The 26,479-nt window shown below is 34.9% G+C and overlaps 1 protein-coding gene and 1 long non-coding RNA gene across 2 annotated transcripts in view; one reads left to right on the top strand and one right to left on the bottom strand.

Moving 5' to 3' along the window:
- Window positions 1-3,469, bottom strand: part of KCNE1 (potassium voltage-gated channel subfamily E regulatory subunit 1) — a 45,910-nt gene extending 42,441 nt beyond the window's left edge. Inside the window, exon 1 of the mRNA XM_053705952.1 lies at window positions 3,283-3,469. The gene's annotated coding sequence lies outside the window, so the exon portion shown is untranslated. The remainder of the gene's footprint in view (window positions 1-3,282) is intronic.
- Window positions 1-26,479, top strand: part of LOC128652941 (uncharacterized) — a 248,016-nt gene that overhangs the window by 156,604 nt on the left and 64,933 nt on the right. The gene's annotated exons all lie outside the window — the stretch shown is intronic.

Genomic DNA, 26,479 nt, shown 5'->3' with positions numbered 1-26,479 from the left:
TAGGTGTATATTGTCACACAGGCATTCTATAGGAATATATTGTCACACAGGCATTCTAGAAGAATATATTGTCACATGGGTATTCTATAGGAGTATATTTTCATACAGGCATTCTATAAGAATATATTGTCACACAGGCATTCTATAGGAATATATTATCACATAGGCATTCTATAGGAATATATTGTCACACAGGCATTCTATAAGAATATATTGTCACACGGGTATTCTATAGGAGTATATTTTTATACAGGCATTCTATAAGAATATATTGTCACACAGGCATTCTATAGGAATATATTGTCACCCAAGAATTCTATAAGAATATATTGTCACACAGGCATTCTATAGGAATATGTTGTCACACAGGAATTCTATAGGAATATATTGTCACTCAGGCATTCTATAGAAATATATTGTCACACAGGAATTCTATAGGAATATATTGTCACTCAGGCATTCTATAAGAAGATATTGTCACACAGGCATTCTATAGGAATATATTGTCACACAGGCATTCTATATGAATATATTGTCACACAGGCATTCTATAGGAATATATTGTCACACAAGCATTCTATAGAAATATATTGTCACACAGGAATTCTATAGGAATATATTGTCACCCAAGAATTCTATAAGAATATATTGTCACACAGGCATTCTATAGGAATATGTTGTCACACAGGAATTCTATAGGAATATATTGTCACTCAGGCATTCTATAGAAATATATTGTCACACAGGAATTCTATAGGAATATATTGTCACTCAGGCATTCTATAAGAATATATTGTCACACAGGCATTCTATAGGAATATATTGTCACTCAGGCATTCTATAAGAATATATTGTCACACAGGCATTCTATAGGAATATATTGTCACTCAGGCATTCTATAAGAATATATTGTCACACAGGAATTCTATAGGAATATATTGTCACTCAGGCATTCTATAAGAATATATTGTCACACAGGCATTCTATAGGAATATATTGTCACTCAGGCATTCTATAAGAATATATTGTCACACAGGCATTCTATAGGAATATATTGTCACTCAGGCATTCTATAAGAATATATTGTCACACAGGCATTCTATAAGAATATATTGTCACACAGGCATTCTATAGGAATATATTGTCACTCAAGCATTCTATAAGAATATATTGTCACACAGGCATTCTATATGAATATATTGTCACACAGGCATTCTATAAGAATATATTGTCACACAGGCATTCTATAAGAATATATTGTCACACAGGCATTCTATAGGAATATATTGTCACTCAAGCATTCTATAGGAATATATTGTCACACAGGCATTCTATATGAATATATTGTCACACAGGCATTCTATAAGAATATATTGTCACACAGGCATTCTATAGGAATATATTGTCACTCAAGCATTCTATATGAATATATTGTCACTCAAGCATTCTATAAGAATATATTGTCACACAGGCATTCTATATGAATATATTGTCACACAGGCATTCTATAGAAATATATTGTCACACAGGCATTCTATAAGAATAAATTGTCACACAGGCATTTTATAGGAATATATTGTCACATGCAGTGTCTTTTAAAGGGACAGGCTTTTTTTTTAATGCCACGTAAAAAAAATATATGTAGAAAAAAAAAAAAAATACTTCTACATAAACAAACATTAAAATAACCATACTTTAGCTAGCTAAGCACTACATGCACAAATACAGACATATACACAGAATACATATACTGAATTCACAGAGAGAAAGAAGAGAGCAAAAGGAGATATATGGAGAAATGGTGCTGGGAGAGGAGAGTTACAAATCATTAGAGTTCTGCATTGTGGCTCCTAGGTTGTAATAATTCATGTTACTTTATAAAACAAGCAATACAGGGGTGCACTTATGTGCTACGCATAAGAAAGCCTGAGCTTGCACACAAAACGGATCTTTGTTTAATACAGGGACTAATATTCTTGTGTTCAATCACCCTTTTTAATACCACTGTTGTGTTCCAAAATATACCTGAGTATACCACATTTTAACATTTATTTTAGCCAATACTATCAATACTGTCTGAGACAGAAATGGAAAGTCTGACAACAGTCTGCTAGTCAGCACCTAAAGATCCCCTGGTAGGTCACAATTTACCTTTTGGGCATACCAGATACAAGATAAAAGGTAGAATCTAATTGACAGATAGATATACAGAGATAGATATACAGAGATAGATATACAGAGATACAGTAGATATACAGAGATAGATTGATGATAGATAGACAGATAGATTTTATAGATAGAGACAGAGAGATAGATATACAAATATAGATATATAGATAGATAGATTATAGATATACAGAGATATAGATATAAACAGACTAGAGAGAGGTAGGATAGATAGATAGATAGATAGATAGATAGATATGAACAGACTAGAGAGAGATTGGAATAGATATGTAGATAGATAGATGGATAGAAAGATAGGCAGATATAGATACAGAGATAGATAGATAGATAGATATACAGATATACAGAGATAGATAGCGTAATTGCAATGTGATCTGATTATCTATAGTGTATACTGTAACAGATGAGTGAAATTACAGGTTTAAGTAATTTTACTATCTTTATCCCTAGTTAAATTATTCACTGGTCATCTCTTGGGTTCTTACACATTGAAATAATGACTTATGTCATACCAAAGCCAGAGAGCTTACGAATCTGATAACTTCAAAAAAGTGGAATCATGCAAAGTTTGTATAACTCAATAGGAATTTGAAGTTCCAAAACTAAATTTATTTCTCTAAAAAAACAACATTTTGATTAGCTACGTTTAACACTCAATAGACAGATATTAAAGTGAATGTCAACTTTCACGAATGAAAGCCCTGTTTTTAAAAATACTATTAAAAACAGGGTCACTTTAATTCATGAAAGTTTACATTGAAGCCGTTTTTTTAAAAATACTTACCTTTTCTTCCTAGCAAGCGTGGAACACCGGAGCCGCAATTCCCCCACCTCCATGTCCTCTCTTTTTACGTCAGAAATGAGGAATCCGGCTTCCTCCAATAACGACTCCCCCCCCCCTCAGAGCAAACACAGGGCTTTCATTTGTGAAAGTTGACATTCACTTAAATTACAGCTTCTTTCCAAGAAAAGACCTAGTCAGAAGAGCTGACAATCTGAATGCTGACAAAAACTAACTATTCACATACTATTACTAATTAGTATTTAACTAGAGAAACATAGTCTTTTTTAGTATAATAGCAGCATTAATCTCACCTCAATCAAGCTGCCAATACCATTTAATCTGTTAGCACACTGCACTGGATAAGCATCCACTTCTGAAGGAGCTATATGAATACAGAATACAGCCTCTTCATTTGCAGGAATGCTTAGTGGTGTATCCACGTGTGTGACTCAAAGTTCCCCAAACTTGTTCCAGAATAACACAAAAGTTTAAATTGAAGGGATTTATTCTGTGGGCGTAGTCATGCAAATAAGCTCAGCCTATGTCCCCACCCAGCCTGATTCTCTAAACAGTGAGAGATGGTTTAAGGGCAGTGAACAGACTTGCATGGGGAACTGGTGTTAGATGTGGATGCATTTAAGTGTTTTCTGGCTTCCATAAAAAGTAAAACACGTCACTGTAACAATGATTTATGCCCCCTTCTGGAAGTTATCTCATCCTTTCCTGAAGGCTAATTTCAGAAGAGATAATAATTATTTAAGCTTGTACAGTGGAAGTTAATATCATTGTTTTCACATTCCAAGTCTGATTCTACTGGTTTTAAACACACTTTTCTGGTTTAATTAAAGGGACACTGTACCCAAATTTTTTCTTTTGTAATTCAGAAAAGCATGCAATTTTAAGCAACTTTCTAATTTACTCCTATTATCAATTTTTCTTCGTTCTCTTGCTATCATTATTTGAAAAAGAAGGCATCTAAACTTTTTTTGGTTTCAGTATTCTGGACAGCACTTTTTTATTGGTGGATGAATTTATCCACCAATCAGCAAGGACAACCCAGGTTGTTCACCAAAAATGGGCCGGCATCTAAACTTACATTCTTGCATTTAAAATAAAGATACCAAGAGAATGAAGAAAATTTGATAATAGGAGTAAATTAGAAAGTTGCTTAAAATTTCATGCTCAATCTGAATCACGAAAGAAAAATTTTGGGTACAGTGTCCCTTTAAGAAAGAAAAAAGTCAATTTTCAAGTCTAAAAAATACAAATAAAAATGGGAAAATGTTAACATTTTGTTTGGTGTTGACTGTACATATGTATAGGTGAGCCTGTGTGTACAGTGTATATTACATTAGGTTCACACTCAACTGCCTTAAAAATAACCAAAATGAGCTCAGTTATTAAAAAATGAAGTTGAAAATTATATGCACAATATTTTTTTTTTTTAATTTTCAGTGATATTATAGTTTATATTTTTAAGAAGAAATCTTTGGAAAACAAATACCGTTCATTTGGAAAGCAAACATATTTACAGATTTATTTTCTTTAGCGTTAGAAAGAGTTTCTAATGCACATCTGAAAGATTATACATTGGAATAAAAAGCATCTTTTTTGTGTATTTTTCTTAATTCCTTTTTCTTTTTAATAATTTTTAACATGCTAAAAGGGAAGGTATGCTATATAAATATGCATCAGGACTATATAATATGTATATGTAGCAATAATGTTAATAAATGTTTTTTCCTTATTTCAAAATATTTTATTGCAAATGTTTTGGGGATATAATTCTCAAATAGAAGCCAGTTTGAGTTTTTTTGGCACACAATCTATACAATGATTTTTTGCTCATGCTTTTAGGGTAATGTTATAACCACTGCATCACAAATACTGCAGCTCAGATGTGATGGGAAACTAGTTCTGCAACAATTTTTGCAGACACAAGAATTTTGCAAACAGCATTGCTGCCTAAGGTGGAAAATTGTGGATGTTTGAAAATGTTTGTTTCTTTAACCCTAACCCCAATTCCTAACCATTATTACATTTGTCTATATTCATAATCCTTATTGCTTCCTTAAAACTGACACCAATTCCTAACCATAATTACATTTGTCTATATTTATAATCCTGTTTGCCTCATTAACCCTAAACCCAATTCCTAATCATAGTACCTAACCATAATCACATTTTGTTTATATTAATATTCCTTATCGCTTCCTTAACCGTGACACCGATTCCTAACCATAGTGCCTAACCATAATTACATTTATCTATATTAATATTCCTTATTGCCTCCTTAACCCTAAACCCAATTCCTAACCATAGTGCATAACCATAATCATATTTGTTTACATTCATATTCCTTATCACTTCCTTAACCCTGACACCAATTCCTAATCATAGTGCCTAACCATAATCATATTTGTCTATATTCATATTCCTTATCGCTTCCTTAACCCTAACCCCAATTCCTAACCACAGTGCCTAACCATCCATTTGTCTATATTCATAATCCTTTTTACCGCCTTAACCCTAAACCCAATTCCTAGCCATAGTGCCTAACCATAATCACATTTGTCTATATTCATAATCCTTATTGCCTCCTTAACCCTAAACCCAATTCCTAACCATAGTGCAATTTGTTTCGAACAAACTTCGTTTTCGCCTGAATTTTGTGGGTTTGGGGTGGGGGTGGGGGTGTTTGTTGTAATTGTTTATTGCAATATAGCTAAATTGGTAGTTTATTATAGATTAGTTTTTTAATATTTTGGGTGGGTTTTTTTAAACGGGGTATTAGAATAGGAATTATTTTTATTATTTTGGATAATTTAGTTTGTTATATTTTGTAATGGGAGTTTTTTATTTTTGGGGTGTTTTTTTAGATTAGGGATTTTTTTTTTTTAATGGGCCGAAAAACATAATTTATGTAAGAATGTACCTGATAAATTCATTTCTTTCATATTGGCAAGAGTCCATGAGCTAGTGACGTATGGGATATACATTCCTACCAGGAGGGGGCAAAGTTTCCCAAACCTCAAAATGCCTATAAATACACCTCCCACCACACCCATAACTCGGTTAAACGAATAGCCAAGTAGTGAGGTGATAACAAAAGGAGTAAAAAAGCATACTAAAAGAGGAACTGGAAATATAATTGTGCTTTTCTTTTTTTTTTTTTTATATATATATTTTATTGAAAGTTGTGGAAAAGAAGATACAAATTGACAGCTCGATCTGTGTAGCAACACAGTGATCTGCCCATATGTCACATTAACAATTAGAGTCATAAAATAATTGTGCTTTTATACAAAAAAAATCATAACCCCCATAAAAAGGGTGGGCCTCATGGACACTTGCCAATATGAAAGAAATTAATTTATCAGGTAAGTTCTTACATAAATTATGTTTTCTTTCATGTAATTGGCAAGAGTCCATGAGCTAGTGATGTATGGGATAGAAATACCCAAGATGTGGAAGTCCACAGAGGAGTCACTAGAGAGGGAGGGATAAAATAACAACAGCTATTTACACTGAGAAATTAAATCCACCCAATAATTAAGTTTTTCTTTAAAAAAACTTAAACCAAAAGCAGTAGAATCAAACTGACACAGCTGCCTGAAGAACTTTTCTACCAAAGACTGCTTCAGAAGAAGCAAATACATCCAAATGGTAAAAACAAGAAAAGTATGCAAAGAAGACCAAATTACTGCTTCACAAATTTGATCATCCAAAGCTTCATTCTGAAAAAGCCCAAGAAATGGCAACTGAACTTAGTAGTTTGAGTCTGCCCTGCCTCCAAATAAAGCAAAAAGGAGATGCGGAGCACTGAGTAAAATAAAAAGTCTCTTTATTATTGTAGAATCGCTGTTTGAGCTGAACCCAATTGCAAGGAATAGCACCCTAACTCCTTGAATTTTTTCGTCTTTTAATGATTCTACAATAATAAAGAGACTTTTTATTTTACTCAGTGCTCCGCATCTCCTTTTTGCTCTGTTTCTGTGACCTATCAGCGTGAGCACTGAGAGAGGAGACTGCTCCTCACACTATCCCTAACTTCCACACTGCTGAACAGACCCTGCAGCCGGGCTTCCCCTATTCACTTGAGGATTGGCTGAAATCGATTTCACTCCAATCAGGAGGGAGCGTCTGAATAGAGGACGTCTTCTGGACCAATCACATCAAAAGGAAAGTACAGGGTAGAGTTTGCCGGTTCCCGCCCCCCTACCTCCTGACACGTCTGACGAGGGAGTACAGGCACCATCAGCGGATGCAGCTTGAAAGCTTTACCGGATAGGCTGAAGGTAAAGAGCCACCGGCATAACGAGCATACCGCCGACAGGTTTCAGTGTTCCTGCCCCCAGGACCGGACGTAACAGAGGTGAGAGGAGGGGGTCACATTTGCATCAGACACGACTGTTTGAACATAAATTATCCAATTGGGTCTGTGAAGTTTATATATTCACTACAGTGACTTTAGCTCCTATTTACCTTGTGACACACCACACAGGGACAAACCCCTTTTCTGCCTCCAAATAAGCCTTGAGAAACAAAAGCTTTAACCAGGATGTCAAAGAAATGGCAGAGGTTAACATCCAAAGAATGTAAATAACTCTCAAAGAATTCATTAGGATTAGGACACAAAGAAGGAACAACAATTTCTCTACTAATGTTGTTCAAATTCACAACCTTAGGAAAAAAAAGAAGTCCACAAAACAACTTATCTAGATGAAAAAAGAGAGTGCTGATAAATCAGATACTCTTCTAGCAGAAGAGATAGCCAAAAGAAACAACACTTTCCAAGAAAGTAGATAATCTTCAAAGAAAATATAGGCTCAAAAGAAAGAGCCTGCAAATCCTTAAACCAAATTAAGACTCCAAAAAGGGAGAAATGAATATATGAACAGATGAACAAATGAAATTACCTGTGTTGGAACTAATCACAGCCGTAGGCCTCGGTGCAGGTAAAAATCAACTTTATTTTCAGTAGATTAACATTCACAGGGTGAAACAGACTCAGGGGTACACTGAGAACAAACGTCCGACGCGTTTCCTGCCCGGAGGCACTTCGTCAGGGACTTACATAGTCAAAACACAAACAGCTTAAAAAAGGCTTACTTGCTTACGTAACGAAATTAGCACCTGTTCATTATAGTTAAAGGGACAAATGCTACCGTCTATGGAAGCAGGCTACTGCTGGGTTTTGAAAAAACCCTTTAAGGCGTTCAGCAAGGATAGCATTGTATCTAAGGTGCCATATGTGTATGAATCTTGTATCAATATTAGTAACACAAAAGATACAATGTAAACGCTGATAAATAATAGGATGTTAAAATAGCCTTTTCCAAAGAAAGTAGCAAAATAGTACAGAAGTTGCTCTATGAACAATTCATATGAACAAATGCTAAAGGAACAAAGGATTATATTCAAGCTGCAAATTTAAAAGAATAACAATATTGTTAATTCAATGTACAGCGGACTCACAGAGGATTCAAAGTGAGACATTTTTACAAGTCTCATACAAGAGTTTAAAATGTTGAAGAATTTACATTAGAACTGTCTGTGTTAAAAAGTTAATTAATTTGACATTAAGGGAGAATTTGAAAACCTATACAGTCATTCTTTTATCCAGCTTGGCTTAATATGTTAAGTTAAGTTAAGTTACAAAACGTGTTGAATAAACTAACGAATGTTCTGTGTAAATAGTGGAACAAACTAAAGTGATTCATGAAAGTGTGATGTAAAATTTGGAAAATTAAAATTACAATTAAATTTAAATTAGAACTAAATTCACAATGTGATATTTTAAATTTACTGAGGTGAAATACCCTAGTGAGGATCATATCTAAGGTTTATCGCATTAATTGAAGTTCTGTATTAAATGACAAATAAGATCCAATGCTATATGGAATAACTAATATAATAATATTGACAAATTCTATGTAAAAAATTAGTGAAAAGACCATAAATTAAGTCTGAATAGTGAAATACTGTATGAATACAAATAAATGTGGACATCCAACTGACCAGTCTTATATTATACTGTCTACATGTGAGCAAAATTGTGCTAATACTAGTGATGTCTCTTATGTCTATATAGACAATAAAATAATGTGAAAACTTAAAATACAGCTAAAGCTGGATCTGGGACTTAACAAAACCAAACATGCTAATACTTGAGCTGGGGAGCACTCTGGAGGGACATGAGTAAAAATTACTATATGTATAGAGCAACTATGTTCATTACCATGACGGGTTATAGAGAAAATGTATATATATGTATATAGCTATTGAAGAGAATTCAGTCCACAAAGTATCTCAGGTCAGTGATCTTATTAATACCATTTGGGGTGCCAGTCATTAGATTAAATATCCAAAAGGCCTCTTTCCTATTCAGCTTGGCCGTTCTATCCCCACCTCTAATGTCATAAGGGGCGTGGTCTATACCTTGGAAGCTAAACATAGTGCTTAGGTTAATGTCATTGATGGGAATACCTAAAGATATGAAATGTTCAACAAAATGCTTAGCTACTGGAGTGGAAGGGGGATCATGTTTAATGGAGAGCAGATGCTCCTGAACCCTATCCTTAAGGAGCCTAGTTGTCCTGCCTACATACTGTTTACAGCAGATCTTACAGTTAATTAAATAGACCACAAATCTAGAATTACAGTTTAGTCTAAATCTGATGTCAAAACATTTACCTGTGGTCTTAGATTTAAATTCTCTGCCGGGGATCACAAACTCACAACTCTTACAGGGAATCTTTCTACATCTAAAGAATCCCATTTCCGGCTGTAACCAAGAGTTGTTACTTTTGGTTGAAAAGTCTCTGATTAGGTGATTTCCAATGGTTGTAGCTTTTCTGCTCACTAGCCTAATGCCCTGGTTTTGTAATGAATCTTGTAACAAGACATCTCTGTCTAAGACAGGAAGGTATTTCCTTAAAATACTATTAATACAGCTAAATTGTCTACTGTAGCAAGTTGAAAAGGTTATAGGTGATTTGGAACTTTTCCTATTACTACTATTATTACCATGGTATCTAATTTTGGGAGTGTCTTTAAGCAGCACATCTCTATGCATAAATTCAACTTCTTTACTGACTTTTGTATGAACAGGCTTGATACAAACCAAAGCCTGAACAAAACAGTGAATATAAGGAAGTTTAAACAATCTTTCTAGGAAATAAAACAGAAAGAACAGACATTTGTCCCTTCAAAAAATTTGCAGACAAACTTATCCAAACCATCCTGAAGAAACTGTAAAATCCTAGGATTTCTAAAAGAATGCCAAGAGAATTTATGAGAAGAACACCATAATATATAGGTTTTCCAAACCTGATAATACATGTTCCTTGAAACAGACTTATAAGTTTGCAATATAGTGATAAAAACTGAGTCAGAGAAACCTCTATGACTAAACACTAATCAATGTCCATACCTTCAAATTAGTAATTTGAGATCCTGATGGAAAAAAGGGCCCCTGAAACAAGAGGGCTGGCCAAAGAGAAAGTGGCCAAGGATGGCAACTGGACATCCGAATAAGATCCACATACCAAACCTGTGAGGCCATGCTGATGCTATCAGAAACACATGAGACTGTTCCAATATGATCTTGGAGATCACCCTTGGAAGAAAAAAACAGAGGTGGAAAGATGTAGCCAGGTTGCAAAACCAAGACACTGCTAATGCATCCACCATTTCTGCATGAGTATCCCTGGATCTGAAAAGGTACCTAGGAAATTTAGAAAACACATCTCTATAGAGATACCACTCTCCCGGATGTAAAGACTGATGGCTGAGATAATCCACCTCCCAAATGTCTAAACCTGATATAAAAATCATAGAAATTAGACAGAAGATGAATTCCACCTAAGAACATATTCAAGATACTTCTTAATTGCTAAGGAACTGTGAGTCCCTATTTGATGATTGACATATGCCACAGTTGTGATATTGACTGTCTGAACGCCAAATGAAAAGTTCTCTCCTAAAAGAGGCCAAGCCTGAAAGAGCTCTGAAAGTAGCACAGAGTTCTAAAATATCTATTGGAAACTTCACCTCTTGAAGTTTCCAAACCCCTTGTGCTGTCAGAGACACAAGAGCCCCCCTGAATAAAATGATGATAGTCTAATCACCAAATCAGAGAGAGTTGAATTTTGGGATTTAAGAATATCAACTGTGATATCTAAAAACAATCCCTGCACCAATGATTCAGTATGCAAAGCAAAAGAGATGAAAAACGAGCAAAAGGAACCACGTCCGATGCTGTAGTTATGAGACCTAAAACTTCCATGCACATAGCCACTGAAAGGAATGTTCTAGACTGTAAGTTAGGCAGGCTAACGCCAATTACAATTGACTTTTGTCCGATAAAGACAAAGTCATGAATACAGAATCCATCTAGAAACCCAAAAAGAGGTGACACTTGTCTGAGGAATCACAAAACTCTTAGGTAAATTAAATCTTCTAACCATGGCTTGAAGAAAAAAAAAATAGTTGATTCATGAGATTCTATTAAAGGAAAAGATTAAGCTAATACCAAGATACAATCCAAATAAAAAAATACCACAATACCCTACTGTCTTATTACAGAAAGAAGGGCACCCAGAACCTTTGAAAAGATTAATAAAGCTGTTGTAAGACCAAATGGAAAAGCGACAAATTGGTAAAGCTTATCTAAAAAAAGAGAGACTCAGAAACCAAAAGTGGTCTGAATAAAATAAAATATGAGGATAAACGTCCTGTAAATTTGAGTGGACATGAAATGACCTTGCTGAACAAAAGGCATAATAGTCCTTATAGTCGCCAACTTGAAAGTTGAGACTCTTATAAAACAATATAAAGTCTTCAGATCCAAGATTGGATTGAAATAAACCTTTCTTCTTTGGGACAACTGGTATAATCACACCTGAAAATAATTCACAGTGTACTGAGAAAGAAAGAAAGAAAGAAAGAAAGAAAGAATCTTTCCTAGAAGATCTCATTCTAAAAATCTACTCAAACCCTAAGAATAATATAGATTTTGGACTGAATTAATCGAAAAACAATTTAATCTGAAACCCACAGGAAGGACTGGTTTGAGAACCGCACCTTCATGCAGTCTAATAACTAGAAATTATATAGCGTTTTTCTCCCAGAAGGATACAAAAAAAACACTTTTTCAGTGCTTACACTCGGAGTTAACCAAATTAGCAGCTGATAAAAACAGTTAGAACAAGCGTTTGTAGTCAGGACATTTACAAACTGATCTACATCACCGGACTAAAAGTAGGGCAGAAATAAACTCTAAACCTCCAGAAATAGTAGAGATAATATAAATCAAACTATTATCCTAACAAGCTAAAGATAATAAAATATATTTGAAATCATAATAGATATAATAAACATAATAAAATAAATACATCAGAAGTAAATAAACAGAGTTATATACTTGAGAATCTGAAACTGTTTATGCTAACTGTTCAACAACAAAAAGGTTGAAAAAACAGTAATGTCAGCCACAGATAAAGCTGAGCTAAAAATATAAACAGTACGTGAATATGCTCTACTAAGATTATATTCAAACTCTAAAGAATCCTAAAAATAAGTACCAATTTCCATAGGAAATCAGGATAAACCATTCTTAGAACATAATACAGATATTATCTTGAATAAGAAAAAACCTCCGGAGCAAATTAAAATCTTAAAATCCAGATTTTAAAATAATATAGTTAATAGGAGGACTCGGCTCCTAAAAGCTAAAAAGAACACATTGTCCTTAACAAAGAACAAAGAATGTTCAAATGAAAAATAAGAAGAATTTTTAACAAAACTGTCTCTGATACAGGATTCTTTGAACCACAGAAAACCTTCATCAGTATTATAAACTTAAAGGGACAGTCTAGTCAAAATTAAACTTTCATAATTCAGATAGGGCATGCGATTTTAAAAAACTTTCCAATTGACTTTTATCATAAAATTTGCTTTGTTCCCTAGGTGGTATTTTTGAAAAGCTAAACCTAGGTAGCCTCAAACTGATTTCTAAACCATTGAAAACCGTCTCCTAGCTCAGAGCATTTTGAAAGTTTTTCACAGTTAGACAGTACTAGTTCATGTGTGTCATATTGATAACATTGTGCTCACTCCCATGGAGTTATTTAGGAGTCTGCACTGATTGGCTAAACTGTATGTCTATCAAAAGCACTGAGATAAGGGGCAGTCTGCAGAGGCTTAGATACAAGGTAATAAAAGAGGTAAAACATATATTAATATAACAGTGCTGGTTATGCAAAACTGGGGGATGGGTAATAAAGGGATTATCTATCTTTTTAAACAATACAAATTCTGGTGTAGACTGTCCCTTTAAGTATGCTGTCGGTCATAACAAAATTAAAGGGACAGTAAACGCCAGAATTCTTTTTGTTTAAAAAAGTAGATAATCCCTTTGTTACCTCTTCCCCAATTTTGCATAACCAACACAGTTATGATAATATATGTTTTACCTCTGTGATTACCTTGTATCTATGCCTCTGCAAACTGCCCCCTTATTTCAGTTCTTTTGACTGACTTGCATTTTTAGCCAATCCGTGCTGACTCCTAAGAGCTTCACGTGCTTGAGTTCAATGTTATCTATATGAAACACATGAACTAACGCCCTCTAGTTGTGAAAAGCTGTCAAATGCTTTCTGATTAGAGGCAGTCTTCAAGGCCTAAGAAATTAGCATATGAACCTCCTAGATTTAGCTTTCAACTAAGAATACCAAGAGAACAAAGCATAATTGGTAAGAAAAGTAAATTGGAAAGTTGTTTAAAATTACATGCCCTATTTAAATCATGAAAGTTTTTTTTTTACTTTACTGTCCCTTTAATTAAATCTTTACAATTTTGAAAAGACCTCGTAAGTTAACTTAAAGGCATAATATCAGTCATAACCTTTTTATGATAAAAGCAATAACATGTGATGTTTGCAAACAAAGACGCAGGAAATGATTACATTTGCGGCATCAAAGGCGCGCCAAAAAAAATTTGCGGCAAGAATGATGCAATAAATAACCAAATTTTGCATCCTCGCAAGCCTAAATTTGCCAGCGAAAAAAATGATAAACAAGTTGAATTAGAAAAAGTCTGAAAACCCCAGGTAAGAAAAAAGTTTAAATAAACTTTCCCAAACATGATTCCTATAATGAAACTGTTAAGACTGCAAAAGGGAAATAAACATAGACCTGACTCATGGCAAATATAAGTAAAATACATATATTTAAAACTTTTTTATTAATATATAAAGCACCAAACCATAGCTGAGAGTGACTTAAACAATGATACATACTTACCGAAAGACACCCATCCACATATAGCAGATAGCCAAACCAGTACTGAAAACTATCATCAGAGGTAATGGTATAAGAGTATATGGTCGATCTGAAAAGAGAGAAACCATAAAAACAATAGGTGATACTCTCTTCACATCCCTCTGACAAACACTGTACTCTGAGAGGAATTGGTCTTCAGAATGCTTAGAAGCGCTTATCATAGAATAAAATCAAGCACAAACTTACTTCACCACCTCCATAGGGGGCAAAGTTTGTAAAACTGAGTTGTGGGTGTAGTGGGAGGTGTATTTATAGGCATTTTGAGGTTTGGGAAACTTTGCCCCCTCCTGGTAGGAATGTATATCCCATACGTCACTAGCTCATGGACTCTTGCCAATTACATGAAAGAAAAGAGCTGAATGCCCTTTTAAGGGCAATGCCCATACAAATGCCCTTTTCAGGGCAATGGGTAGATTAGGTTTATTTTTATTTTGTGGGTTTGGGGGGTGGGGTTTGTAATGTTAGGGGGTGTTTGTTTTTATTTTTTTGCAAAAAAGCTGTTAACTTTAGGGCAATGCCTTACAAAAGGCCATTTTAAGGGCCCTTGGTAGTTTATTATAGATTAGGTTTTTTTTTAGTAATTTAAGGCTTTATGTTTTTAGTAATGTTAGGTTTTATTAGTGTAAGCTTAGGCTTTATTTTTATTTCACAGGTAAGTTTGTATTTTTTTAACTATATAGTTAGTAAATAGTTATATTGTAGCTAGCTTAGGTTTTATTTTTTAAATAGGTAAGTTAATTAATAATTGTAACTTTAATTTAGGTTTATTTTAATTATGTTAAAGTTAGGGGGTGTTAGGTTTAGGGGTTAATATAGTTTAATTTAGGTTGTTGCGATGTGGGCAGCAGCGGTTTAGGGGTTAATAGGTTTAGTTAGAGTCAGCGATGTCAGGGAACTGCGGTTTAGGAGTTAATAGGTTTAGTTAGTGTCAGCGATGTCGGGGAACTGCGGTTTATGGGTTAATTGGTTTAGTTAGTGTTAGCGCTGTTTGGGAATGGTGGTTTAGGAGTTAATAGGTTTATTTAGTGTTTTAGTTAGTGTCGGCGATGTCGGGGAACTGTGGTTTAGGGGTTAATAGGTTTAGTTAGTGTCAGCGATGTAGGGGAACTGCGGTTTAGGGGTTAATAGGTTTAATTAGTTTGGCGATGCCGGGGAATGGCGGTTTACGGGTTAATAGGTTTATTTAGTGCTGGCGATGTGGGGGTGGCGGTTTAGGGGTTAATAGGTTTAGGTAGTGTTGGGGATGTGGGGGGACGTGGTTTAGGGGTTAATAGCTTTATTTAATGTCGGCAATGTGGGTGGCGGTATTAGATCATTTTGTTTCGGCAATCGCCGGCATATAGGTTATGTTAAGGTAAAGGGACAGTCAACACCAGAATTTTTGTTGTTTTGAAAGATAGATAATCCCTTAATTACCAATTCCCCAGTTTTCCATAACCAACACAGTTATAATTATACACATTTTACCTCTGTAATTACCTTGTATCTAAGCCTCAGCAAACTGCCCCCTTATTTCAGTTCTTTTGACAGACTTGCATTTTAGCCAATCCATGGTAAATTCACGTGCATGAGCTCAATGTTATCTATATGAAACACGTGAACTAATGCCCTCTAGTGATGAAAAACTATCAAAATGCATTTAGATTAGAGGCGGCCTTCAAGGTCTAAGAAATAAGCATATGAACCTCCTAGGTTTAGCTTTCAACTAAGAATACCTAGAGAACAAAGCAAAATTGGTGATAAAAGTAATTTGGATAGTTGTTTAAAATTACATGCCCTATTTGAATCATGAAAGTTTTTTTGGACTTGACTGTCCCTTTAAATTGTTTTTTCGGATCCTTTCATTTTTTCAGATCCATTCTTTATTCATATGCATTATTCTATTCTAAACTTCAGATACCATAGTGCCACTGCCTAACCATAATTACATTTGTCTATATTCATAATCCTTGTTGCTACCTTAACCCTAACCCCCATTCCTTAACATAATTGCCTAACCATAATCACATTTGTCTATATTCTTAATCCTTATTGCTTCCTTAACTATAACACCAATTCCTAACCATAGTGCCTAACCATAATCACATTTGTCTATATTCTTAATCCTTATTGCTTCCTTAACTATAACACCAATTCCTAACCATAGTGCCTAACCATAATCAGATTTGTCTATATTCATAATCCTTATTGCCTCCTTAACCCTAAACCCAATTCCTAACCATAGTGCCACTGCCTAACCATAATCACATTTGTCTATATTCATAATCCTTATTGCCTCCTTAACCCTAAACCCAATTCCTAACCATAGTGCCACTGCCTAACCATAATTACATTTGTCTATCTTCATAATCCTTGTTGCTTCCTTAACCCTAACCCCAATTCCTAACCATAGTGCCTAACCATAATCACATTTGTCTATATTCTTAATCCTTATTGCTTCCTTAACTATAACCCCAATTCCTAACCTTAGTGCCTAACCATAATCACATTTCTTTATATTCATATTTCTAATTGATTCCTTAACCCTAACCCCAATTCCTAACCATAGTGCCTAACCATAATCACATTTGTCTATATTCATATTCCTTATTGCTTCCTTAACTATAACCCCAAATCCTAACCATAAACACATTTGTCTATATTCATAATCCTTATTGCTTCCTTAAAGGGACACTAAACCCAAAAATTGTCTTTCATGATTCAAGTAGAGAATACAATTTTAAACAACATTCCAATTTACTTCTATTATCTAGTTTGCTTCATTATTTAGCTTTACTTTGTTGAAGAAATAGCAATGCACATGGGTGAGCCAATCATACAAGGCATCTATGTACAGCAACCAATCAGCAGCTACTGAGCATATCTAGATATGCTTTTCAGCACAATATATCAAGAGAATAACGCAAATTAGATAATAGAAGTAAATTAGAAAGTTGTTTAAAATTGCATGCTCTTTCTAAATCATAAAATAAAAAAATTGGGTTTCATGTCCCTTTAACTATAACCCCAATTCCTAACCATAATCACATTTGTCTATATTCATTATTGCTTCCTAAAGCCAATTCCTAACTATAGTATCTAATCATAATCACATTTATCTATATTCCTATTCATTATTGCTTCCTTAACCCTAACCCAAATTCCTATCCATAGTGTCTAACCATAATCACATTTGTCTATATTCATAATCCTTGTTGCTTCCTTAACTATAACCCCAATTCCTAACCATAGTGCTTAACCATAATCACAAATTTGTCCCTTTTTCTAACTATGATTGCTTTTTTAACCCTAAGCCTAATTGTAAACCACAACACTAACTCATTCCTAACCCTAATCCATCGCCACATTCCATAACCTCAATCTTTTACCCCAACCCTAATTCCTAAACCTAGCCTAATTCCTAACCACAGACCTAAATCATTTGAAAGTGATGCAACATATCTGTAAATAGTTGACTAGAACATATTACACAAACATCTCTGTAAATCCTTAAGGACCAGCGACGTAACCTTTCTATGGGTATTGCATAAGTAATAGCGCCAGTGGTGAGACCGCACTATTTCCGGTGACTGGCTGGAAGAAAGGAGGGTATAATAGCGCAGGACCCACACTATTATAAACAACAAAACCCTTAACGACCAGTGACGTACATGGTAAGTTGCAGTCATTAAAGGGTTAAAAAGAAGATATTTTTATTGTCTTCTGCATAATCAAACAAACAAACAGCCAATCTAATCTTGTGAGATTTCATAGTAAACATCTTTAAATTGAGGAGGAAATAAAGTGACTGCGCATGCACATACCAGATGTGCGCTCCCTTGTAAGTCCCTGAGTGGATATTTAAAGTCCCTTTACAATAGGATGTGATTACTGCGGGAATTTTGAGGTAAACTATCTTCATTTTTTTAAAATAGAGATGTTCATGTGATATTTTCTATTCAACTTTTTACAGATATGTTGCATCACTTTTAAGTTATTCAGTATTTGGGTATCATGTCCCTTTAACCTTCACTATAGTACTGCTTACCTAGGACAGTGATCAGCACAATCTTCTTGCAGGAAACACTTGCTGTTTAAAGGGACAGTCTAGTCTAAAATAAACTTTCATGAAAAAGATAGGGCATGTCATTTTAAACAATTTTCTAGTTTACTTTTATCACCAATTTTGCTTTGTTCTCTTGGTATTCTTAGTTGAAAGCTAAACCTAGGAGGTTCATATGCTAATTTCTTAGATCTTGAAGGCCGCCTCTTTTCTGAATGCATTTTGACAGTTTTTCACCACTAGGGGGTGTTAGTTCATGTGTGTCATATAGATAACACTGTGCTCACGCACGTGGAGTTACCTGGGAGCCAGCACTGGTTGGCTAAAATGCAACTCAGTCAAAAGAACTGAAATGAGAGGCAGGGGCGGTTCTACACAGGGGCCCACAGGGGCCAGTGCCCCTGTAAAAATGTTCCTGGCCCCCCCTGTGGCCCCCCTGAGCTGGCCACTGAGCTGACTGAAAAATACTGGACAAGATCAAGGCTATTTATCTGCTTCCCTGTCCCTGAAACGCTGTCTAGTCAAAGCGTGGGGTTAACAAAGTGAAGTAAAACTTGTGCCCCTTTCAGAGATGTGCTACAGTTCCTGGGTTGTTGTGGGGGCGGGGCGTCTTACAGCTGCAGTCTGCAGACAAGCGTTCCAGAAGTGTCACTGGTTGGTTTTGCAGACGTTCTCTCTAGCCTGTACACTGCCAGAACAGAAGAGATGCAAGTCTGCCCTCTCACCTCCACAACTCTATAATAACTGCTGGAGTGTTTTCCTTATTTTTCTAATGTATGTAAATAATTATTTGACACCATTTTCATTGAATGTGCTATCTGAACTATGTAGCACTAGTTAAGTGCATAGTCTTTTTATTTTTTATTTTATTTTTTTCTACTCAGTGTGTGCATGTATGTATGTATGTATGTATGTATGGATTTGTGTGTATATATATATATATATATATATATATATATATATATAAATATATAAAAATGTTCTGGTCACCAAGCACTCTCGTTATTCAAATTTTCGCCTAGGTGCAGTGCATATACATGATATACATAGAAACAGAGACCGCACTCTTAGGTCTTATTTTCACCACCACTGTGGATTTTTATTATCCTGTAACGTTTCGGGTTTCCCCCTTTATCAAACATGACATACAATACAATACATACCCCTTAAATACACATAACATCTCTTACCCCCAGGTGCACACGTCCAGCTCTGCCAGCGGCGGGCTTCCGACAGCGTTTACCCTGCGCAACTGCGCATGCGACAGGCAGCGCCACGGTAAACCCAACAGGGCCACTGGAAAAAACACAAAGTAAAAATTACCGTAACCTAGCAACGGTAATGCATTCTATCAAGTACACGGAACAGTGCTGTAAATTTGAACTATGCAGGGTGCCCCACTCACTATGTAAATCAGCTCCATCTATGTTTAAATTATTAAGTATCTCGTGACTGATGTATATACATCAGAATCATTTCATCTTATATTGGCGTTCTAGCTCAGTATCTAGAGGAGGGGGCAAGTCTAATACTGACAGTAGTATGCTCGCTACATGTAGAGGGACTTAAAGATATAGAGGTAGCTACCTCACTAAAGTACAAAGTTAGGACTATTCTACTTCGAACACTATAGATATATCTCCTTTATACCTTAAAGATGTTATGTAGATACGAATATAAATCTAAAAGCCATACTAGAATGACAGTACTGAAAATCATTTAGGGGCTTTTCAAGGTATAGTGTTTAAGCAACTCCACTCCCTCCTGTAAAGAAATGGTTAATTGCATATTATCATCAATTCTTAGATTTCATTAGCTTCTTATAGGAAACAGTGTAAATCAAAATTTGTATTCAGTCCTTTGGGGGTTAATGTGTCTAGGGTATGGATCCACCTAGACTCCTTTTGTAACAATAATTTTCCTCTGTCACCACCCCTGGATAAGGGGGGGGACGTGGTCAATGATCACGTATCTCAAATCCTTGACAGTGTGTCCATGTTTGGCAAAGTGCCTGGCAACTGGTTGTTCGGAGTCCCCATTTTTTATTGCTGTTCTAATGGCCGCCCTGTGATTCGCCATTTGTGTACGCAAATCATCAGTGGTTTTCCTGACGTAAAATCTGCCACATATGCAATGTAACAGATATACAATAAACGTAGTTGTACAGGTAACACGGTATTTGATCTTGTACCTCTTGTTGGTCCATGGGTGTGTGAAATGACTACACTGTACAAGTGCACTACATGTCGTGCACCCCAAACATTTAAAACATCCAGTTTTCTTGCCTTGTTTCAGCCATGTAGCACTCATGTAGGCCTGGGTCATGTCAGGACGCATTAATATATCTCTTAGAGATTTACCCCTCCGGTAGCTGATCATTGGAGGGCTGGTTTCTAAGAGTGTGGTCTCTGTTTCTATGTATATATATATATATATATATATACATATATATATGTAGACCAACGAACAGAAAAGCACTCCAAAGGTCTTATAACAACCAGTCACTTTTATTGTGAACGTTTTCGGGTCAAAACGACCCGTCCTCAGACTTACAGAGACTTTGGTCTCTGTAAGTCTGAGGACGGGACGTTTTGACCCGAAAACGTTCACAATAAAAGTGACTGGTTGTTGTAAGACCTTTGGAGTGCTTTTCTGTTCGTTGGTCTATTTGATATTATGAGCAGCACCCAAGGCAATTGAAATTCATTGAAAATCTGGAGTGCACATTGTTTGGACTGTATATATATATATATATATATATATATATATATATATATATGTATCTATTTATGTGTGTGTGTGTGTATGTATTTATGTGTGTGTATGTATGTTTGTATGTATGTATGTGTGTGTGTGTGTATATATATATATATACAGGTGGCCCTCGTTTTACAACGGTTCAATTTACACCGTTTCAGAATAACAACCTTTTTTTCAAGTCATGTGACTGCTATTGAAAAGCATTGAGAAGCAGTGCATTTGTTAAAATAGCCAGTAGGTGGATTTGTCTGCTTGTGTTGCAGCAAAGCAAAGCAAGCTGAAATGAATCAGTTTAACCAGACCTGAGCTATCAAGCAGATTTCAAAGGAACAAGATCTTCCTGTCTATAACTCAGTCCAGATTGGAATGCATAGAAAGAACTGTTTGCAGAAAATTGCAAGTGAAGTCTGTGTTGTGTGATTATTTTATTAGGTTTATAATGCTGTTTAGCATTTAAAGTCTTCATTCCAAATCTTTTAAAATAATGTATTAGGTGTTACTTATGACAATTTTGAGAGGGGCATGGAACCCATCTCCCTCACTTCCCATTGACTTACATTATAAACTGGGTTTCAATTTACAATGGTTTCGATTTACAACCATTCCTTCTGGAACCTAACCCTGGCGTAAACTGAGGGCTACCTGTATATATGTGTGTGTATGTACGTGTGTGTATGTATATATGTGTGTATGGATGTGTGTGTGTGTACGTATATACACATATATATATATATATATATATATACACACACATATATATATATATATACACATATACACACACATACACATATACATACATATGTATATATATATATATATATAATTTGTTTCCGTTTTTTTAATGTGTCCCCCTTATTAAACACTGGCCCCACCTTGGCCCCCCCAGTAAAATTTGTCTAGAACCGCCACTGATGAGAGGGCAGTCTGCAGAGGCTTAGATACAAGGTAATCACAGTGGTAAAAAGTGTATTAATATAACTGTGTTGGTTATGCAAAACTGTGGAATAGTTAATAAAAGGATTATCTATCTTTTAAAACAATAAAAAAAAAATCTGGTGTAGACTGTCCCTTTAATTTTATTAGCAGCAAAATTTTGTCAGGCAAGAGATTGCAATGATATTTAGGGAGAATACTGTATAGAATATGTAAACACTTTAACTATTTTAAAAAATGTTGCTGTAATATTACTAGTGTTCTTATAGCACCATATGGTACTAAAGGTTTCTTTAAAATAATCTATGATGTTTTAAAGATTGTTTTAAATTCCATATTAAAGGGACATGCAATGTGAATGCGCTCAGATGTATAGGGATGTGTTTTATAAATTTATTTTAATATGTAGATAATGTACATTAATGCACATGTTTTATCAGAAAATAAATAATTTTTCACGTTTTTGAGTAAAGGATTGTTAAAGTAAATCATTACTTACAAGTCAATCTTAATTAGTTCCACAAACAAGGTCAAAATGACTTTTCGCTTATGTACACATGGAAGACCAGGGAATCTGAGATAACAGCAATGCTAATAATTGGTTGTATTGTTATTACTAAGCATTAAGCAATCATGTTGTTGGCACAAACCTATTGTATCCTGATGAACTGCAAGATAATTGTATTTACAGCTGTTTGCCTTCATTTCATTTGTTTAAAGGTGATGACAATTTATTTACAGACGCAAGAGCTTCCCAAGAGCTTTTGGAATAGTCTGGGTTTCCCACTTTGGCTCCCAGAACCTGTGCAAATAGCTTTCAATCTGTTGAATTAAATCAAATAAAGTAAACATGCAAACACCTGTGCAACATTAGTCTTCTGAATACCACTCTCAGTCCCTAGTATTAGCGGACAGTTATGCAGTTTGAAGTTATAAACAAATTAAACCATTTTTTGTTCCTGATGTATTGGAAAGGCATTTAGTTTGAAAACACCAAGAAACCCTGTACAAAGCATTTTATACAACTATTCTAATGGAATGGAATGTGTTCCAATTAATTGTGTTCAGCTGTTTAACAATGATTTGTATGCATATTTACACACAATATATAAAATTCACTTACTATTTGTAATATAGTTACAATTGTAATTCTTAACTCATTTATAAAGTTATATTTTTTTGTTAATCAGATAAAATACACACATTTACTATCACCACAAAATAACTTAATTATAAAGGGGGATACTTAAAAAGTGCATGGTCTAAAAAATACAACTTAGAAAGAAAGGATCAATGACCTAAATATGTGTAGCTTAGGAGAAAAGGGGAAGAGGGGAAATGGTAGAAACTTTTAAGTATATGAAATATATAAAACTAAATCTGTAGTAGACTTGTGCATTGGTAAATAATTAGTTTTGGACAAATCATTCAGAACAAATATTCTGAAAACAATGTTTGCTGCACTATTCGGTATTCGTTTAGTTTTAAACAAAACAAATGCTGAATATTCGGTTATATATACAGTAGTTGTCTTTAAAACAAATGTAAATGTTCCTTTACTGCAGGTAAAAAAAAGCATCACCTGCAGTTATTTATTTACCTACAGTGCGCTGGGAGAGCTGCACTAATCCTGACCAAGAGCCCAGGGCCGCACCAATAGGAGGTTTAACCTGTGCTAAGCCTCTTATTAGTACGGCCCTGGGCTCTTTAAAGAAGGGTCGGGATTAGTGCAGCTCTCTCAGAGCACTATATAGGTAAGTATTTTACCTTTTAAAGGTAATTTAAAGGAAGCAAATGTGTGCTAAAGAATTTCATTATTATATATTTGTTTTCTTTCAATTTAGTTAGGGCTTTCGTACAGATATTCGTTTCATGAAAACAAAATGAATACCCGTATTTTTGTTACAAATATGCATTCGGAACTAAACAAATGCTCAAGCCTAGCTGTAAGCATTTTTCATAATAGGAGCAACACCAGAGCAAGTTTAAAGGTAACAGGAATGTAAGTGTACGAGCTTGGCCATCTTTGGTTCAGCACCTGGGTAGCACTTGCTGATTGGTGTGTAAATGCAGCCACCAATCAGCAAGCACTATCCATGGTGCTGAACCAAAAATGGGCTGGCTCGTAAATTTACATTCCTGCTTTTTCTAATAAATATATCAAGAGAACAAAGAAAAATTGATAATAGGAGTATATTAGAAAGTTGCTTAAAAATGCATGCTCTACGTGAATCATGAAGAGATAAAAATTGGGTTCAGTATCGCTTTAATGAGAACATAGACAGCAATAACCCGCAAGCAAAAACCCACACGCGCTAACCAATGAAGTTAATGGAGAGCGCAAACTGAAAAAACGAACACATATACTTGCGCACCAACCCAACAGTTTCCAATGTTCTTCACATACACACATGTACTTTTTATTGTAAATACATATTTTATATATATGAATTTATAGCTATACCTGTATATCTATTCCTATTGGCATTAACATTATCACATATAGCTAGGCCATAGTAGGAGCTTAGCCTCAATTTAGGGGCCACATTTCAAATCAGTAGTTGCTATAATACAGTTATCTCTGACGTATTTAAGAAATAATGTTTCAGATTAAGGGGTAGATTTATCAAGCAGCGGATGCTGCAATCTACCTCCGAAGTTTAAAGGGGCAGTCAACACTAGAATTTTGGTTGTGATAATCCCTTTATTAACCATTCCCCAGTTTTGCATAACCAACACAGTTATATTAATATACTTTTTACCACTGTGGTTATCTTGTAGCTAAGCTTCTGATGACTACCCCCTTATTTCAGTTCTTTTGACAGACTTGCATTTAAGCCAATCAGTGCTCACTCCAGGGTAACTTCACGTGCATGAGCTCAATGTTATCTATATGAAACACATGAACTAATGCCCTCTAGTGGTCAAAATGCATCCATATTAGAGGCAGTCTTCTAGGTCTAAGAAATTATCATATGAACATCCTAGGTTTAGCTTTCAACTAAAAATACCAAGAGAACAAAGCAAAATTGGTAAAAAAAAAGTAAATTGGAAAGTTGTTTAAAATTACATTCCCTTTTTAAATCATGAAAGTTTTTTTGCACTTGACTTTCTCTTTAAGTTAAGAAGCAGTGGTGGTGCAGGTGCAATGGCCCATAGCAGGGGAGCCTTTTATTAGTACAGGTTGCAGGTACATCTATCTATCCATCTATTCTCACAATCATTATACAGAGCAGCATATTTATTATTATAAACACCAGGACCCTCTGTTCAGTAGGTCCGCTTCTGCTATGGTTCTTATCTGCTCTCAAAATCTGTGTTTCTATAGTTCTATCACTCAACTTTTTTTCTTATTTATGTTTTACTTCTCACGCTCTCTTTCTAACATTTCTAAAGCTGAAAAATAGAAATACACTTATAGAAAAAAAGTGTCCGTTCTTCACTTCAGAGATATTATACAGTCCCAATTTCTATGTTACAGTCATTGAGCAGAAAGAACTATTGTTTTTTTCTGCTCCTAAAATAATAAAAAATTATATTTAGATACACCAGATTACTAAATAGGAGCTAATTTCTGTCACTAATGTGTTTAAACTAATAAAAAGATAGATTCCGATGTTGGAGATGTGGACGAGTAGATAGCGGTCTGGGTCATATGTCGGGGTGGCGCCCAAATCTCTTTAAATTTTGTCTAGAAGTTATAAATGAAATAGAGGAAATTCTCTGGGAAGAATACAGTAATACCCACCTCAAGAATAAAGTGAAGAGCCAGATTACGAGTGGGGCTCTCTAACAGTTATGCGTGAGCGAAAAACTGATTTATTACGTCTGTTTGCATGCGTCGGGTGTATCGCTCATATTACAGGGTTGAAAGTTAACGCGATTCAAGTTAACAGTCGTCAGGATAGCACGTCCTTAGAGCTCTGGTTAACTATTTTGCGAAACAAAAAAATGTCACAAAACACAATAAAATACTTTACAAATTACAGTTGCACTCATAATAACACCATCTGATAAAAATTAGTTTACAAAAATATTGCACAAATAAAGTTATAAGGGCTCAAAGAACAAAAAAAGGCAGGCAAAGGGCTTTAACATAGTGATACATACAGTACATGTCTAAATATGCCTATGTATGTGTATTTATATGTGTATTTACGTATTTACAGACATATACAAGTATAAACACAAATATATATGTATAAATATATAGACACATACAGAAGTGCATTGGAGCCCTATGCAATCAAGTGCATGAAAACATGTAACATAGTAACATAGTAACATAGTAGATAAGGTTGAAAAAAGACTGAAGTCCATCGAGTTCAACCTATACAAATCTAAAATACTTACAAAAAGCTCCAGTTAAGCTTAAATAACCCCATTAAAATGTGACCCATTTAATACTAGCAATCATATCCATGA

Source organism: Bombina bombina, chromosome 3 (assembly GCF_027579735.1).
Source record: "Bombina bombina isolate aBomBom1 chromosome 3, aBomBom1.pri, whole genome shotgun sequence".
Taxonomy (NCBI): domain Eukaryota; kingdom Metazoa; phylum Chordata; class Amphibia; order Anura; family Bombinatoridae; genus Bombina; species Bombina bombina.
This window is presented reverse-complemented; position numbering and strand designations above follow the sequence as displayed.